The following is an 18,316-nucleotide window of genomic DNA, read 5'->3' on the forward strand; positions in this document are numbered from 1 at the left end:
GTGTGACATAACTATAGAAGAAAACAGCAGAGGCTGGTCCGTTGGGCGAGTGGGGCATCGCCCCACCAACCTCAGTCTGCCATCAGCCAGCCCTCATTTGCCTTCTTACTTGCAACCAGTCCAAGGGATAGCACTGCCTATCAGATTCCTCCTCTTTGGTGTCATTGTTGGTTCTTGTAGAACTCAGCAGGGAGAAAGATGGGGAGCAAACTACAGTAAGTTGGCTCAGTCTGTCATTGGCTCTGGCTCCACCTACTGTTGGACTCCCTGCCTTCTGCCCCACCGGTCCCAATGGGCACCAGCCACAACTCAGAGAAAGTCAAAATATGATATTGTAGTTAACAAGTTTAAGGAACAATGTACACCAAGTGAGAATGAGACTTTTTAAAGATATGGTTTTTCATACAAGGAAACACAATAAGACAGAGTATTTTCGGTCTTTGGTGTTTTCTGCAAAGACTGGGTCAAGCAGGTCGCTTTGGAGAACTTCGTTCGCAAGGGATCAGATTGTCCTGGGAATACAGGATTGCAAAAGGAGAGGAAGATAGCAGGCATTCAAATGAGGCTCTGATGTGGGTGGGGGTGGATGCAGGTTTCAGGTTGCACCAAGGCCTCCTGGGAAGGAGAAACTCACAGTGGTTGATTCCCCTTTGCTTTGTTTGCCATGCAGCCCAAAAAAAGAGTTCTGGAGAACATAACAGTTTGCAAGCTATTTGGAAGTTTGTCTGGCCAACTAAAGATATTGCCGTAATATGGATTTGGGATTTCTCTTGCATGCTGAAGCAGCCATGTGGCTTGTTCTCAGGGAGCTATCACTAACTAACTTAGAACAAAGGCAGGAAGAGATGGGAGAAAGGGGAGGAGTAAAGCCTGCAAAAACAACAAACTCTTTAGAGGAGGAATCAGCAGAGGGACGAACAGATTTCCTCTCTGTTTGTTGCCCTCTCGCTGGTTCAGGTCACTTGTAACATTTGCTGGTGCTTTGCTCCCAAAAGTTTGAAACCCACTTTTCCAATTGCATTAAGCCAGAGCAGTAGCACCCCCAGGGCAGGACTTTGGGGCATATGTCCAGGGCCCCACTCAGCAGAATGAACAGAAGGGCCCCCAACAGCAGCATCAGGGCTGGCTTACAACATTGTTCAAGTAAGATGAGCAATGCACCTCTCTGTCTAAAGAGCCCCCAGAAGACCATTGGGTCCAGGGTTTAAAATGACTTAAGAACACCGCTGTTGGTGCAGATCCTGGATGCTGCCCTGACAACTGCTGTCGTGACTTTTTGGTCGTGAATTGCAATTGCTCAGCAATGGAACGCAGCCTTGTGCCTGTCCCTTTTGCCGAGAATGTAGAGTCAGTATCTAAGCTGACAAATAGGGTGCTCACTTTCATCCTTCAAGGTCACGTTCTGTTACTTACAGCCTGTTGCACTGTGTCAAGAGGGATAATCTTGTCTTGAATGAAAAGCAGACTTATCTAAACAAGCAGGGGTTGGGGGGGAGAGGACATAATCCAATGTGGCCGTAGGAGAAAGCCTCGCTGTGTCAATGTTGTACATTCCCCATTTGATATCCAGTTTACTACAATAGTTAGCTACACGGGGAGCATCCATTGGGAACATAGGTCAGACCTAGTGGCCCATCCAGCTCAGTATTGTCTACACTGACTGGCAGGAGATCCCCAGGGTTTCAGACAGGGGACATTCCCAGCCCTACCCGGAGATGCCTGGGAATGACCTTGGGGCCTTCTGCATGCATAGCGCATGCTCTAACCATAGAGGGATGGTTTGTCCCCCTGCCTACCTTCAGTCTGATTCCTTTCTTGTTTCCATTCATGAACACCATGGTCACTGCAGAGGAACGTCTCAGTGCGCCTAGTCCCTATGGCAAACCATTTCTGGCTTGCCCGTCATTTACCTATTTGATGTAGTATAACAGGATGGATTTGTTTTGGGGGTCCAATGCGGTGATGGGCCAAGACATCCACCATAACAATCTTTTCCTCTGCAGAAAAATACCTATAGAAAATTCTCTCACAAGAAAGCAGCCTTATACAGGCCTGGTGCACATGGTTTATTAAACTATGGCTTAGTGTTATGTGTGAATCCTGTTTTTGTTTACTGCCAACCCCCACACACATAATCTGAAACTATGGTTTGTTGTGGTCTTGTGAAACATGGTTTGTTTTAGCTATAGCTTGATGTTACTTGTGACCCCAACACCCTTTCTTAACCATGGTTTGTTTGGCCACCCCACCTGATGTTTAACAAGCGACAGGCACAAGGCAAGGGCAGCTGGAAAACAAGCCAAATTTTGGAGAAACAAACCATGGTTTGTTTGATTGCCTGTGGGACAACCTGTAGTTAACTTACATTTTGCTAAACAAACCATGGCTTAGTGTTATGGGCAAACCAGGGTACTGAGACATTGGACCATCTAGCTCAATATTGTCTTTAATGACTCTGCAGGCTTTCAGGCAGAGGTCTTTCCCTGCTGTACCTGGAGATGACCAAGGACTCAATCTCAGTCCTTTTGCTCACAAAGCATATGCTCTACCTAGGGTGCCATTTGTCCTACTTTTAACAATCCTCTGTTTGAAGGCATCCTCTGTTTAAGGGCTTCCTGGTCCCAGCCCAGTTTAAAAATAAAGAATCCTGAGAAAGGATGGCAGAAGGGGCCTTGTTGCCCACCAGCGCTTAGCACCTGGGCAGCAGACTGAGCAGGCACATGGATCACCTGGGCGCACAATGGTGAGACAGATTGTATTTCTATTTAAATTGTAGTCATTATTTCTAAATGAATTTTTTTTAAAAAATTGAAAAGAGTCCAGTTCACTCAGGCATTTGATGGCTGAAGGAGACTGTTCCTGGCTAACCCAGAGATGACTGGATGAAATAATGTTTTTTAACTGTAACTGTGTTTTAGAATTTTTTAACTGTAACTGTGTTTTAGAATGCCTTTAACTGTTTTTAGATGCTTGTTGTTGTTGTTAAATTGTTTTGTTGATGTGTTTGCTGCCCTGGGCTCCTTCTTGAGGAAAGGCAGGATATAAATTCAGTAAATAAATCATAAATAAATACATTTCAGTCGGTACACAAAAATTACCCTGTGCAAATTTGTGACCTCTTTTTTATTACTATGCATTGCCTCTGTTTGGGCAACGCAAAAGTGGGCACCCTGGCTCTACCACTAAAGTAAATTTCCAGAAGCAAAAGTGATGTAGAACTTAATTTGGGCCAGACTCAGGGAGACAACCCCATTGCCTTTTCAGGATAGAATCATATAATCGTAGCATTGGAAGGGGCCTAAAAGGCCATCAAGTCCAACCCCCTGCTCAATGCAGGAATCCAAATCAAAGTATTCCCGACAGATGGCTGTCCAGATCAAAACCTGGTTGCGGAAAATGCCAAGTGGCTTGTTTATGTAGAAGTAAAATTTATGCTCTAGGCACTCTATTTATGCATTCTGCATGGGGCTGCCCTTGAGGTTAGTCCAGAAGCTGCAGCTGGTGCAAAATGCGGCAAGACTGCACACTGGGGCAGGGTATTGCCAACATGTCACCCTGCTGCTGAAAGAATTGCACTGGCTGACCATTAGCTACTGGGCCAAGTTCAAGTTGCTGGTTTTCATGTACAAAGCCCTATGTTTGGGACCAGGATACCTGAAAGATCATCTTACCCCTTATATACCCAGTTGATCATCATGCTCTGCAGGTGAGGGCCTCCTGCAGATGCCATCTTATCAGAAGGTCCGTTCTGCACAGCATAGGAAGTGGGTTGATTTGGCTTGAATTGTAAACTGAATTGAATTTCTCCCCCATGCCTGAGGAAAACTCTGCTGGATACAACCCTTAGTAGTTTCTTCTAATCAACTGTATTTTGAGATGACGTGAAGGCACACATTGGCAGGGATGCACATGCCCTTGCCGAAACCAGAATATCGCCTTCTCCTGCCTCTGCTAATCTTCAGGGAAGTTCCTGTGCTGCAGCTTTGATGCTGGAAAAAAATGTTCCAGGCAACCACACATAACAGGATGCCAGTCTTTAATATGGCTGAAATAATTGCCAGCCTACTTTTTAAAAGTGTAGCAGGAAACCATGAAAACTGATCCCATTTTTATTTTAGTTTTTTATTGCCAGACCACCATCTGAGACAGTAAAGCAACTATGTGACAGCTGCTTGGTCTCTATTGTTCTTCACCGATATAAAGCTCTTTAGCCATTTTGACTTAAAAGGCAGCTGTCTGTTGTGAAGGACACCTTAACATAACACCTAATATGGTCACACGGCTTTGAGGATAGCGATACAAGCAAACTGCCATACAAATCTCAGAACAAGAAAGACTTACCATGCTTTCAGTGGAGATTAGTGATGGGATCAGGGCCGGCACCAGGCATGACTGGGCCTTTGGGCACCAGTCTGCCACAGGCGCACGGCTCCAGCCTGTTCCACCTACCTCTCTCCTGCGTCCTTCTGCTCCATGCACTGCTCACATAGGGCTGCCATCAACCAAGATGATGGTACCCTTGCCGCCAACTTAGTTGATGGCACTCATGTGCGGTATCCTATGCGCACATGCGCACACATGCCTGCAATCAACCAAGATAGCAGGAGGTGCATCAACCCCTTACAGAAGCCTCCCCCGCCATCTTTGGTTGACGGTAGCCCTGTGTGCACAGTGCATGCAGCAACAGGACACAGGAGAGAGGTAGGTGAAGCGAGCAAACGGGTGGGTGGCCTGGAAGCTCTCTTCCTACAATCAGGTGTAGGAATCAGGTGTTACAACAAATGAAACCAGAACTATCATTAAAAGCTTAAATGATGAAACTGAGGTTATCCTACTTTGAACACATGATGAGAAGACATGATCCACCAGAAAACACAATAATGCTGGGAAAAGCAGAAGGAGTAGAAAAAGAGGAAGACCAAACAAGAGATGGATTGATTCCATAAAGGAAGCCACAGACCTGAACTTACAAGACCTGAACAAGGTGGTTCACGACAGATGCTCTTGGAGGTCGCTGATTCATAGGGTCGCCGTAAGTCAAAATTGAAGGCATATAAGAACAACAAGACAACAAGATCTGGCAAGTGTTTGGGATAGATGAATTGTTTCCAGCAATTCAGGGACAACAATAGGATAGGAATAGACAAATCTGTCCATTTCAGATTTTCTCAGTATCTCATGTGTCCAATGTCAAATATTATTATTAATAATAATTAAATGTATTAGTTGCTTGTTACTAGGAATGAGGGAGAAATTGTTTTGGCATGCCTGCCAATGGACGCCCTCATGTCATCTGAAATCCAGTTGATAGAAGAAATCACTGAGGATTGCATCCAAAAAAGTTTTACTCCAAGTTAAGGATAGGGAAGAGAAATCCGATTCAGTTCACATTTAAAGCCAATTCTGTCAAATCCTCATTTTCTGAAACAATAGGAGAACTGAAACACAGCCATCCTTCGGAATTCGCTCTTAAGCTGAATTTTGTGATGCAGTTGCTCAACCAAGCAGTGTTTACAAAAATGCATATACAGGGAGAAATGAGTATATGAGTGAAAAATTATGTATAGAAATGCATGCTATTAGGAGAAATTGTTTGCAAGGATTGTGCATTAGTCAAAACTGCATATAGAAATGTGTTTACTCTGAGATATTTGCACTAAGATGTCGAAGGATTTTCATGAGGATTTTTTGAAAATGGCAGATTGCTACAGAAATGTGGAGAACTGAATTTAAGATTGAGAAACTGAGAGGACAAAATTGACAGACCTTTCCATCTCTTCTTGTTACCTAAAATGTCTCCAAGCTACTTACATTTTAAAACATATACATAAATACATTGTAACACAGGGTGGACTAAGCAAAACAAAAAACACCTCTACATCAAAATCCGTTTTTGAATGTTTATATGTAATTTCCCCTAATACTCACAATTTTGCAAGCAACTTTTCTTAATAGTCATTTTGTATACATTTTTTGTTTGGAGAACTGCACTGCATTGGACAATTGTGCATTTCAAAGGAAAGCTGCACTTTGTATTACATATTGTTTTGTAAAGTGCATCCCTGCAATAGGAATATATCTGTAAGATCCCTGCTTTCATTTCTTTCCCTGCAGCAACCCTGCAAGGTAGGTTAGACTAAGAGACGTTTCAGTCACCCAGTGAGCTTCATAGCTAAGTGGGGATTTGAACTCAGCTCTCCCTGGTCCGAGTTTGACACTGCTGGCATCCTTTCAAAGGGCAGAACAGAAAGACAACTGGATCCATCTTCCTCTGGTATCCTGTTATTTTGTAGCAGGGGACGTTGTTTAACTGCAATCCCAACTTTCTTAACCACAAAATGGTACAAAAAAGTGCTCCTCAACCCCCACATTGTCCACCACTTTGGTTCAGAACTTGGAGACCTCCTCATGAGAATGTTACCTGATGAAACGTCTCTCCCGATATGAACCTACCCATACACTGCGCTCAACAGCGAAGGCCCTCCTCCGGGTGCCTACTCATAGAGACGCCTGGAAGGCGATTACAAGAAAGAGGGCCTTCTCGGTGGTGGCCCCCGAACTTTGGAACACCCTTCCTGATGAGGTTCGCCTGGTGCCTACACTACTATCCTTTCGGCGCCAGGTGAAAACCTTCCTCTTTGCCCAGGCATTTTAACATTTTAACATTTTTTTAACATTTTTAATATTTTAGTATTTTGTACTTAATGTTCTAACAGACAGTTAAATTGTAATCGGATGACCAGATCGTTTTAAATTGTATTTGTTGTGTTTTTATTTGATGTACACCGCCCAGAGAGCTTGCTATGGGCGGTATAGAAATGGAATTAAATAAATAAATAAATAAATAATCTTTAAGATTTTGCACTGTTAAAATGTCCTCGGTCCATTGTTTTTCTTCCGCCATCTGTTCAGAATGCAATCTAAAGCCGATGCCCTTTTGAATAGGCTGCCAAAATGTGTGTGTGTTTGTGTGTACACAAAATCAAACTATCATGTCATACCCTTAAGCCTACTTGCTAAGACAGAAGGTTGCAGCTGTCACGGGGAAAATTGATGAGGAGCCCAGAAAGATAAATTAGCCCTGGTGACAAATACAGATCAGGAAAAGAATCTTAATGCAGAGCAATGGACAGCCAAATGGTGGGCCTGCAGTTCAATTAAACATTGATCTATAAGGCACTGACCTTTCACATTTGGAGCCCTCCCAATGTCAGGCAACTGATCTTTGCAAGAAAGGTTTGGAGACCACTGACAGCTTCATGGTCTCACCTACCATCCATGATTCAACAAGTACATGAGCTCTGGTAAGCCAGAGTTGCCTGGAAAGAACCGATTTCTCTATTCTGTGACTGGAAATGGCTAGCAGGTCGCTGTTATTTTCATTGTGTTGAGGGGGGTATGAAAGAAGCGGAGTTATATCCTCCCTGCTGCTTGACCCCATCTCAGTATGCAACAGTGATGTTGCTGACCCGATGCCAGAGCTCCACCCTGCCCCACTGCCTGTTATGGCCTACTCAGGAATTAATTTTTAAAGGGAGCCATGTTTTGAATTAAGCAAGAGCAGAAAAGGCAGAGGAATTCTTCAGGGGGGGCAGGGGGCATGGAATGTATATTCCACATAAATACATAAACATACAGAACTAGCATCAGATAACAGGTCTGCAGTTTCTTCAGAGCTTGGAAAAGTTACTTTTTTGAACTACAACTCCCATCAGCCCAATCCAGTGGCCATGCTGGCTGGGGCTGATGGGAGTTGTAGTTCAAAAAAAGTAACTTTTACAAGCTGTGAGTTTCTTGTAGATTTGGTGAGTGAATGGTGACGAGGCCTGCGTAGGCCTGGCCTTTGAGAAACTTGTATTCCAGGTCCACACGCCGTTGGTTTTCAACAGTATTAGGCAAGGGGGAGAAATTCGATTCCGTTCACCTTTAAAGCCAAATCTATCAAATTCGCGCTTTCTGAAACCACGTGGGAACCAAAACACAGCCATCCTTTGAAATTCGCACTTATCCAGATTTGGCCATGCAGCCCTCCAACCAAGCATTGTTTACAAAAATGCGTATACAGGTGGAAACTGTGCATAGAAATGAATATATGAGTGAACAATGACACACCAAACGACATGATATTCGGAGAAATTGCTTGCAAAAATGTGTACATTCGTCAAAACTATACAGATACGTGTTTACTCGGAGAAATTCACATTATGATGTTGAAGAATTTTTCAGGAGGAGTTTTTTTGAAAATGGCAAATTGCTGCAGAAGTAAATTTTGGATTGAGAAAGTGGGAGAACCAAAAACGGACAGACCTTTCCATCTCTTCTTTTTACCTAAAATGTCTCCAAGCTACTTACGTTTTACAACGTATACACAAATACACTGTAACACAGTGTGGAGAATTAATATAAAACACAAACATTTCATACAACGTATTTTTAAAAAATGCAAAAAATGTGTGCATTAGCCAAAACTGCATACGAAAGTGTGTTTTCTAGCAGAAATTCTCACTAAAATTCTCATGAGGATTTTTTAAACAAAATTGCAAATTACTGCAGAAATATCGAGAACCAAATTTAAGACCGGAAAAATGAGGAACTTAAGAGAAGCAAAACTGACCAATCCTTCCATCCCTAATGAGTACATAGGAACAAAGGAACAAATCAGACCATTGGGTCCATCTAACTCAGTAGTGTCTACACTGCCTGGCAGCGGCTCTACAGGATTTCAGACAGGGAGCTTCTCCCAGCCCTACTGGAGCTGCCATTGGGGGTTGAACTTCGGACCTTCTGCATGCAAGGCAGATGCTCTACCACTGAGCTACGTCATTTTCGCACAGTCCTAATAGTGGCTATCCCCACCTTCAATTAAGATGAATGGCACCTAGGGTACAGAGGTTCAATCATGCAGATCCCCCATGCATTCAAAGAGTTCCCCCCATAACAAATGCCTCCCTACAGCCCAATCTTTTATCTTCAGTTCTGTGCAGTCGTTCAGCTCCATGTTAAAAGCCAATCTTCGTAGCCTATATTTGTGCCAGCCTCAGCTCTGGATCTTGTGTTCTTTTATGTTAAAAAAAATGCTTGCATATTTACTACTGCCTGGTAAGGGCATGAAGATAAGCAAATGAAACCCAATTAAGCCAACGGTTCAGCAGAATTACCCGAGTCCCTGGGTGGCCTCTGGCGTGGGCTCCCATGGACTTCTCTTAAATTGTGTTGCCTTGATGCGGCTCCATGCATATAACAGCTGAAGGCTGCCTATGAAATTGGCGGAGCTAACAGTGTAGTGATCGTTTCATGCAAGATACAACCAGAAAAGGTTTGCAGCCGCGCTTCCTACTCAGAGTTCTGCTGTGACCTGTTCTTGCAGTGGCCAAATGGATGCCTAAGGGAAGCCGGTAAGCAGGACCTGAGCTCCAGCGTTATGAGAGCTGGAGAACAACTTTTCTCTGTCCACTCTTTTCACGCTGTGCATAATTTTATACACTTCTATCATGTTACCTCTGTCATGGGATGGAATTCGGAAGGGTAGGTGCCACCCACTGAAGGCCCAATTCTTACAGAGTATGGAAAAGGCCTTCTGATGAGACGGTATCTGCAGGAGGCCCTCTCCAGCAAAACCCAGAGATGTGTTGGGCATATAAGGGACGAGACAATCTTTCAGGTCTCCTGGTCCCAAGCTGTATAGGGCTTTGTATACCACCACCAGCACCTTGAACTTAGCTCGGTTGCTTGGTTCAACTTAGCTTGCGCTGGCTGATTCTCATTTCTGACAACAGCAAAATCACCCATCATACCTGAGGGCAACAAGCTAGATTTGGGGGCACAGGACAGGCCACATTGCTCCCACAGCTCAGTCCACTCCCTGCCTCTCAGCGCCTTCCAGCTGCCACAGCCGCCCCACTCCACCTAATGGTGGGGCCGGCCCTGGATGTCCTCTCTTTGAAGGTCCAAGCGTGATTTAAAGATAAAGAACCCTAAGGAGGGAGGCCTTCAAGGGCTTTGAAGCAAGGTAGGCTGCTCTGTTAAGGTGAATGGGGAGCTGCTTCACCAGCCCCCATCTGCCCTCAGCCAGCCCCCACCTGCCAACTTTCTTCCTTACATCCAGTCTAGGGAGGTGGCGCTCGATTTCAGCTTCTTCCTCCTTGGTTTCAGGGTTGCCATTATAGAACTCAGCAGGGGTGTAGGATGGGGGAGACAAAACCAGCATGAATTGCCTCTGCCTGTGATTGGCTGTTGCTCCACCTACCATTGGTCTGCCTGGCTTTTGCCCTTGGCTGTCATTGGCTGTGGCTCCATCTACTGTTGGGCTCCCTGCCTTCCACCCAGCCAGTCCCAAATGGGCACCAGCAGTCACTGCCTTGAAGCAGGTGCCCAACCACAGTGAGTTCCTGGGCAGCAGAGTGAGTTGTTCCCAGTTCACCTGCTCAAAGCCGCTTTTGCCTCTAAGCTTATAAATCAGCACAATCCGATTTTATGCTAATCCCTGTCTTCCCCTTGGATTTCTTCTTCGGGTGATGCATCCAGTAGGAGGGCACCCTTTCAGTGCCACGCCATGTTCAGAGGCATTGAGGGGCATCTGTGCCGATCTGGAGTGCACAGCTCCCTAGCAGCTTGAGAAATGTTTCTTTTAAATAGGGATAAATATTATTTTAAAAGCCCTTGGAATGTCTCATGGCTGTAAGTAGATTTTCACATCAGGGCATTCACCACCCCTACCTCTGGGAGACTATTTGCCCACTCTCGAAACCTCTAGAAATGACACACAGAACACTTGGCATAACATTTGGTAATAGAAAATCGGAATATTCCTGATAGGGTTGCCAGGTCAGAAGCGTCCCAAACCATGAAATTTCAGGGGCAGGCCCTAGTGATGTCATGGGACGTGCCCTAGTGATGTCATCGAGGATGGGCCCTAATAATGTAATTAAGCATGATACATTAAGCATCAACCACCATTGTTTGGAGCATACCACTCAAACAAACAAAGATTGGAAATTAAGACAGAAATCTTAGCTAAATGAGCGTGTTTCCAGGTCCAGCGGAAGTGACGGGATCATCCCTTCTCACCTGCTTAGACAGTCTGGGTAAGGAACATTTAATCAAGTGTACTTGCTTCTGGCAAAAAGGCTTTAAGTGCCCTCGGGCCAGGCCAGTCACCAGAAGGCCATTGTAGGAAGAAAGGAGCCTAGTGTTGTGGAGATATTAGATGGGAGCACTCAGGAGTAAAGACGGATGTCCCTGAAGGCTGCAATTTTAAACACACTTACTAAGCCCCATGGAACTCAATAGGACTTACTTCTGAGTAGATATGGTTTGGACTGTGCTGTTGGTAAAGCTTGACTAGGGATCCTTTGCAAAGATATCTATATCCAAGCAGGGTTGACAACCCCTTCCCTAGAATGCCCTACCCATACCTTTTAACATGGCTGCTCCAAACTTGTTTAAAGACTTGATCCTTCATTGCAGGGAGAGGTTTGAGAAATGAGTAACAGTTAAGAAGACTCTCTTTCCTGCCCCACTCTGTGGGCTGCTACAAACTCACTTTGACAGCCAACCCAATTCCAGTGAGTAATAATTGACAGAGAGAAAACACACGTGGTTTGGTCTACCTTCACAGGCAGTACACTGGGAACAACAGCAATTGAAGCCACACTTCCCAGTATGTGAATTCTCTTTTACCACTATCGGGCAAGAAACAAACCATCATGCAAATAACAAGGTGCATCATCAGTAGGTTTAGGGGGTTGAGCTGAGCACACGAAACCACTGTTGTTGCTTTTATGGATGTAAGGGAATGAGGTTGAAGGTAAATGAAATGCAAATAGAAAAGAAAAACAAAAGACAGTGATGATTTCCTAAATACAATACCATACCAACCATGACAAGATTCCTATGAGTAAGACAGAAAACTCCACATCACACAACCAGTCAGGATTCCTAACCAAAAACCAAAACTAAAAAAATCCTGGCAGCCAGTCAGCCAAGGTCACAGAAATCCCTATGCTGTACAACCTGACCCAGGGGCTGCAGTTAGTACAGAATGCTGTGGCACGATTGTTGACATGAGTGAGACCCTATCAGCACATAATATCTCTGCTCTGAAATCTGAACTGGTTGCTGATTTGTTACCAGGCCAACTTCAAGGTGTGTTTTCCATGTTACCGGTGCCACATAGTACTTGTTCTGATCTTGTAAGAAATCAGTGCTTTAGTGTGCCAACACCTATGCTTTGGAACTCCCTGCCTATTGACATTAGGCAGACACCTTCCTTGTACTCTTTTCAGTACCTGCTAAAAACATTTTTGTTTAGGCAAGCCTACCCAGGCAGTTAGAAGCCATTGTGTTTTTTATCTGTTTTTAACACATTGTTGGTTTTATGGTTTTGAATGTTTTTAAATGCCTGACTCTGTTTCTGCCAATAATTTTATTGTTTTAATTCCTTCTATAAACTACTTTGAGGTTTTTTACAATAAAGCGGTATATAAATGTTGTAAATAAAATACATAAATTTCGGAGTCACTGTGGTCCTTGGGTCTCTTTCCACTTTTAGGCATAAAGCAATCTGCCTTAAACCAAGTCTGGCCATTTGATACCATCTAGCTCAGTATTCATGACATGGACAGACATTTGCTCTCCAGGATTCCAGGCAATAGTCTCTTCCGGATATTGAATTCTGGACCTTTTCATGCAAAGCAAGTGTCCTACCACTGAGCTACAGCCCTTTCCCTGTTTAAAAAGGTATCTTTTAAAAGTGTTATTTCCAATTCACTAATGAATACACAGCATACCTAGGGCAGATGCACATCATTCATTTAAAGCACATTAAACACACATTTGAAGCACATGAATCCCACCACAGAATCATGGGAACTGTAGTTTGTTAAGGGTGGTGGGAACTATAACTATGAGGGGGAAACTACCCTTCCTAGGATTCTTTAGGGGACGTCATGTGCTTTAAATGCAATTTGGATGTGCTTTAAATGTATTGTGTGGATTTACCTAATAAACTTTGCCTGCATGTAAATTATTTTAATTAATTTTTCAAAATGGAAATAAGCTATAAAGTTTATTGGGTGACCATGGGCTACTCACCATCTTTCAGCCTAATCTGCCCCTCACAGTGAAAATAACAGAGGGGAACCATGAAGATCACACTTAAAACGCAGAGGAAGTAATAATGTAAAACCATTGTGTGAAATCAAATACTTATCAGGACATAGTATGAAAAAATATTTATATAAGCATGACTGTCAAAGATGTTTATTATTTACACAACCTGTAAAGGTATTTGTAGTGCAACCCTATAATTGTTTACTCAGAATCAAGTCCCAATGTATTCAGTGGGGCTTACTCAAACAGGGAAGTGTGCACAGAACTGCAGCCTCAAGTGATAAGGAACACTCACCCAACCCAAAATTCAGAATCATGCCACTAAGCTGTTTTGCAGCTGTTTATACTTTTTATGGTTATTGGATTTTAAAGAGATTTATTTCTTGTTGTGAGTTGCCTTGGTTGCCAATCAGCAATCCTACCTCACAGGGTTGTAGGGAAGACTCCATATATGCACACAAACTGGAGATGTAAAAATACATACACCCCATACAATAGTTTATTCTCAAAACCAATTGATCATTGCAGAACATTTTTTTAAAAATCAGTATTCGTTTCCTACATAATAAAAGCAGTGATACCTAACTAAGCCTTGTCTAATTGCTTTAACAATAGGATTAGAGAGGAAGAGAAAGATTTAGAACACAAACACAATTCTTTGATATGATCACTCAAAAGTCCCATTAATTTACAACACAATCTTAACAATGTCTACTCAAAAGTAAGTCCTATTGAATTCAATGGGGTTTACTCTGGGTATGTGGAATTAGCATTGCAGCTTTACTCCCAGAAAAGCTAGTATTGGATTAAAGCTTCATATTGGGAAGGTTTTCAAAATACTGCTGTCTTCAAGAGCCCAAGAAATTTTAAACGTGTTTGATTCCTGCACACAAGAGAGAGAAAAAGACTTTTTGTACTGCTGAAAGCTGTAGACTTACTCAATTTATGAGATTTTCAGATAAACAGGAAAAAAACAACAGTTTCTCTACCTTTGCAATGGAGTCTAGGTACTGCCTGGGGCCCCAGTAATCCCTTGTCAATCACAACCCTGACATCACTATTGGCTACAAACATGAAAGGGCGGGGTTAGAGTAGACCCCAAGAGATCATTTCACAGAAGTTTTGGCGGCTGACATTTCGGTGTATATCTTGTGAATCAGACCACCTAGAAACTTTTTTTTAAATGAAAGCTGAGAGTCTGGAGATTAAGCTGACTCATCTGGAGATCTGGAGAGGGTCCCAAAAATCTGGAATCTCCAGGTGAAATCCGGACACCTGGCAAGCCTACCCAGGACCTTTGGGTGAAGGGCAGGTAATAAATTCTAACAACAACAATAATAATGGGCAGGGACTTTCTTGATTGTATGTCAGCCACTCTGGGAGCTTTTTTGGCTGAAGAGAGGGGTGCAAATAAAAAAATAGGCCAGGACTCTAGTCATTCCATGACTGCTCCATGCAGTTCCACGACACCCCCCTTCCATAACTTGTTCTGAATCAGGTGCAGAAGGCAAATCAAGGAGAAGCAAAAGAGGAAGGGCAGAAAGAGTCTGTAAAGGAAACCAGGGCCCGGTGGTGTCAAATCACCTTCAGCTTTACCGCTCCACAGCCCGACGCCATAAAACCTTCCCTGCTGTAATCTGTAAAGGAAAATGACAAACGACTCTAGTCAAAACCTCACAGTCAGCTTCTAAATCTTTCCTCTGCTCTTGTCCTATTCCACCACCCTTTTCTTATTCTTCAGAACGTGTTTTAGGCTTTCCATTAGATATATCAAATGGCACGCTTGTTCCAGCTGGAGAAACAGAGTGGTGTGCGAAGAAACAAACAGCGCAGAGAGGATGGAGAAAGAGGGAAATGAACATGTGCGGAGTTTAAAGTCAATGAGCCATGCTGAAGAATCGACAAGGACGTGGCACTGAACAGCTTTCAAGGTATAGCTATTATATGAAACTGGGAATGGGGGCAGTAGCATAGTGGCAAATTCAGAAGTGCAGGGTCCCTTCGTGGCAGCCATGCCATGGCCCCTCACATTCACATGCCCTCACTTGCCTGCTCTCCATCATAATCTCCACCCTCCTCAGTCCTTCCCATGCGTGCCTTCTCCCATAACAACAGACGTCCCTAGGAGCCAATCAGCATGAAAGAGGAGTGTTAGCTACTGTGAAGAGTCTTACCAAAGAATGTTTTAACTGTAGTTTTATATAATGATCAGCGATTCTGTATGTTGCAATGGCCTACGGCTAGGCAATAAAACTGACTGACTGACTGACAGTGGCTGACTCCTTTCACTCTGATTGGCTCCAATCAGCAGGGAAGGACAAGGAAACATGTTAGAAGATTCTTCTCAGTGGCTAACACACTCCCTTTTCATGCTGATTGCTTCGTAGGATGCTGGAGACATAGGGACCCAGCTGGGACCCTGGGTCCTAAATGGTAAGGGGTCTAATAATAATAATAATAATAATAATAATAATAATAATAATAATAATAATAAAATTTTATTTATGAGTCGCCTATCTGGCCGAATTAACAGCCACTCTAGGCGACGTACATTGATACAATAAAATACAATATAAAACCAGTAAAACCACAATCAATAATTAACCAAACACCACTCTACCAGTTAATCAATCAGTCAATCAACAGCATTAAAACTAACCCACCCCAGAGATCCCGTAGGCCTGTCTAAACAGCCAGGTCTTCAGGGCTCGGCGGAAACTTATCAGGGAGGGGGCATGACGAAGATCGAAAGGAAGGGAATTCCAGAGGGTGGGGGCCACAATCGAAAATGCCCTCTCTCTAGTCCAAACCAGTCTAGCTGTTTTAACTGGTGGGACTGAGAGAAGGTCTTGTGTGGCTGATCTTGTCAGGCGGCATAATTGGTGATGCTGGAGGCGCTCCTTCAGATAAACTGGGCCAAAACCGTATAGGGCTTTAAAGGTCAACACCAGCACCTTGAATTGGGCCCGGTAAACAACTGGTAACCAGTGTAGATCTACTAACACCGGGGTGATATGATCACGGCGACGGCCGTTCTTAATCAAACGTGCCGCCGCGTTCTGTATCAGCTGTAATTTCCAGACCGTTTTCAAGGGCAACCCCACGTAGAGCGCATTACAGTAGTCTAAGTGGGAGGAGACCAGGGCATGTATCACCCCTGGGAGCAGATGAACAGGAAGGTAGGGCTGTAGCCTCCGTATCAGATATAATTGATACCACGCTGCCCGGCTCACTGCCGAAACCTGAGCCTCCATGGACAGCTGGGATGCCCCAAGATCCTGGACAGCTACACCCCTGCATGGGGGAGAAATTTGATTCAGTTATCATTAGCTGGGCTCCTGCTGGGAGGAAGGGTGGGATATAAATCAAATAATAAATAAATAAATTTAAAGCCAAATCTATCAAATGTGCACTTTCCAAAACAATCTGAGAACTGAAATGCAGCTATCTAAAATGTGCACATCTCCAAATCTTAAATTCAGTTCTGGACATTCCTGCAGCAGCTTGTGTTTTGTTATTTTTAATCCTCATGAAACATTTTCAGCGTTATAGGGTAAATTTCTCCTAATAAACACAACTTTGTACATATTGACTAATCTACACGTTTGCAAGGAATTTGTCCTAATATCATGCATTTTTGTATGTTATTCTGACGTACTCATTCTGATGCACACTTTGCCCTAATATATGCATTTTTGGTAAATATTCTTTGAATTGGAGAACTGCATCACAAAAGCTAGATAAGTGCAAATTTCAAAGGCTGGCTGTTTTTTGGTTCTCATAGTGATTCGGAAAGTGCTAATATGATAGATTCAGCTTTAAATGCAAACTGAATCTAAATTCTCCCCCCTTCCCTAGCTTTCACTATACATTTTTAATTTAATGCTGAAGGCACACCTCTTTTCCCTGGCCTTCAACTGTTGAAATGTACACTTTTAGGATGCACCCTTTTCTTGTCATTGAAATTTGTCTTAAACTTTTTTTTTAATGTTCTGTTTTAAATTGTTGGGGCCATAGGGTGAAGGACAGGTAATAAATCAAAACAATAACAATAAATAGCCTAAGCTGTATATATTGTGCTTCTGCACAATATTTCCCTCTTGTTTTTTTCATTTTGAGTCGATTTCTGTTGACATTCACCATTTGTGTTCACTATTTAGAGGGACTGATATGGATGTATACACAGGTAGTATACATTGGTGATCAGTAGGTCTGTGTACTAGATTCAGCTGGGGCCCAAGCCGAATTGGGCCCATTCAGACGTTTTGGGGCCTCTGCCAAGTTGGGTTCTGACAGACATGAATCATGGCCTGGGGACCAGCGGGTAGACAGGTTGGGCACTGGCCAAGGGCTCCTGGCACAGACAGGGGCCCCTGGAGCTGGGCCAGTGTAGTTCCTGTTCCGTAATCTGCACTAGCTTCGGGCCGTAGAGCATATGTCATGCAATGGATTGCAGAGCCACACAACTTCCTACGGCAACACATCAGTGCACTTTGCACACATGCTTTCCATCACCCAAAATGGCAGCAGGGACATCAACAGGCCCGACCATTACCTTGGAGTAGGGGTGCATGTGCAGCACACTAATCTGTGACACAGCTGGGCTTATTTAAGCCCCCATCTGCGGTGGCTGCAATAGTACTGCCACCACCACAGAGGGTCCTGCAGTCTGGTGCCCAAAGACCCGCTGCAGGCTGGTGCTGGCCCTGCACAGATTGCTGTGAGTCAGATTCAATGACCATCCTAGAGTGACCCAGGGCTGTCATGGGGTGGGGCATCAAGCAAGAAGAAGACACAGGAAAGCCTTTTGCACAAGTGCATCGTGCAAGGGGTTTGCTGTCTTGCAAAACAGCATAGCATATGATAGATTGACCCCACTCTTGGGGCGATGCAATGTCTCTTTCCCCCACCCCCTGCCCTCTATATGTTTGATTTGAGGTTTTTTATCCCAATTAAACGCGAGTCCCATCCCCCGAACATATTCGAGAGTGGCTTCAAACCCAGGGCAGGTGCTCCCTGGATCCACCTAGGGTGGGTCAGCCGGATGCCCCCCTCTGGATTGGAGCCACAGGTCGGGGGGGGAGTGTGCACAGCCCTAAAGATCAGTGAGTTGTTTCGTGGGCAATAGGAGCTCAGCTCAGCAGCTCTGAATTATATACAATAGGGCCCCACTCATTTATTTATTTATTTTATTTATTTATTGAAT

Source organism: Rhineura floridana, chromosome 21 (assembly GCF_030035675.1).
Source record: "Rhineura floridana isolate rRhiFlo1 chromosome 21, rRhiFlo1.hap2, whole genome shotgun sequence".
NCBI lineage: Eukaryota > Metazoa > Chordata > Lepidosauria > Squamata > Rhineuridae > Rhineura > Rhineura floridana.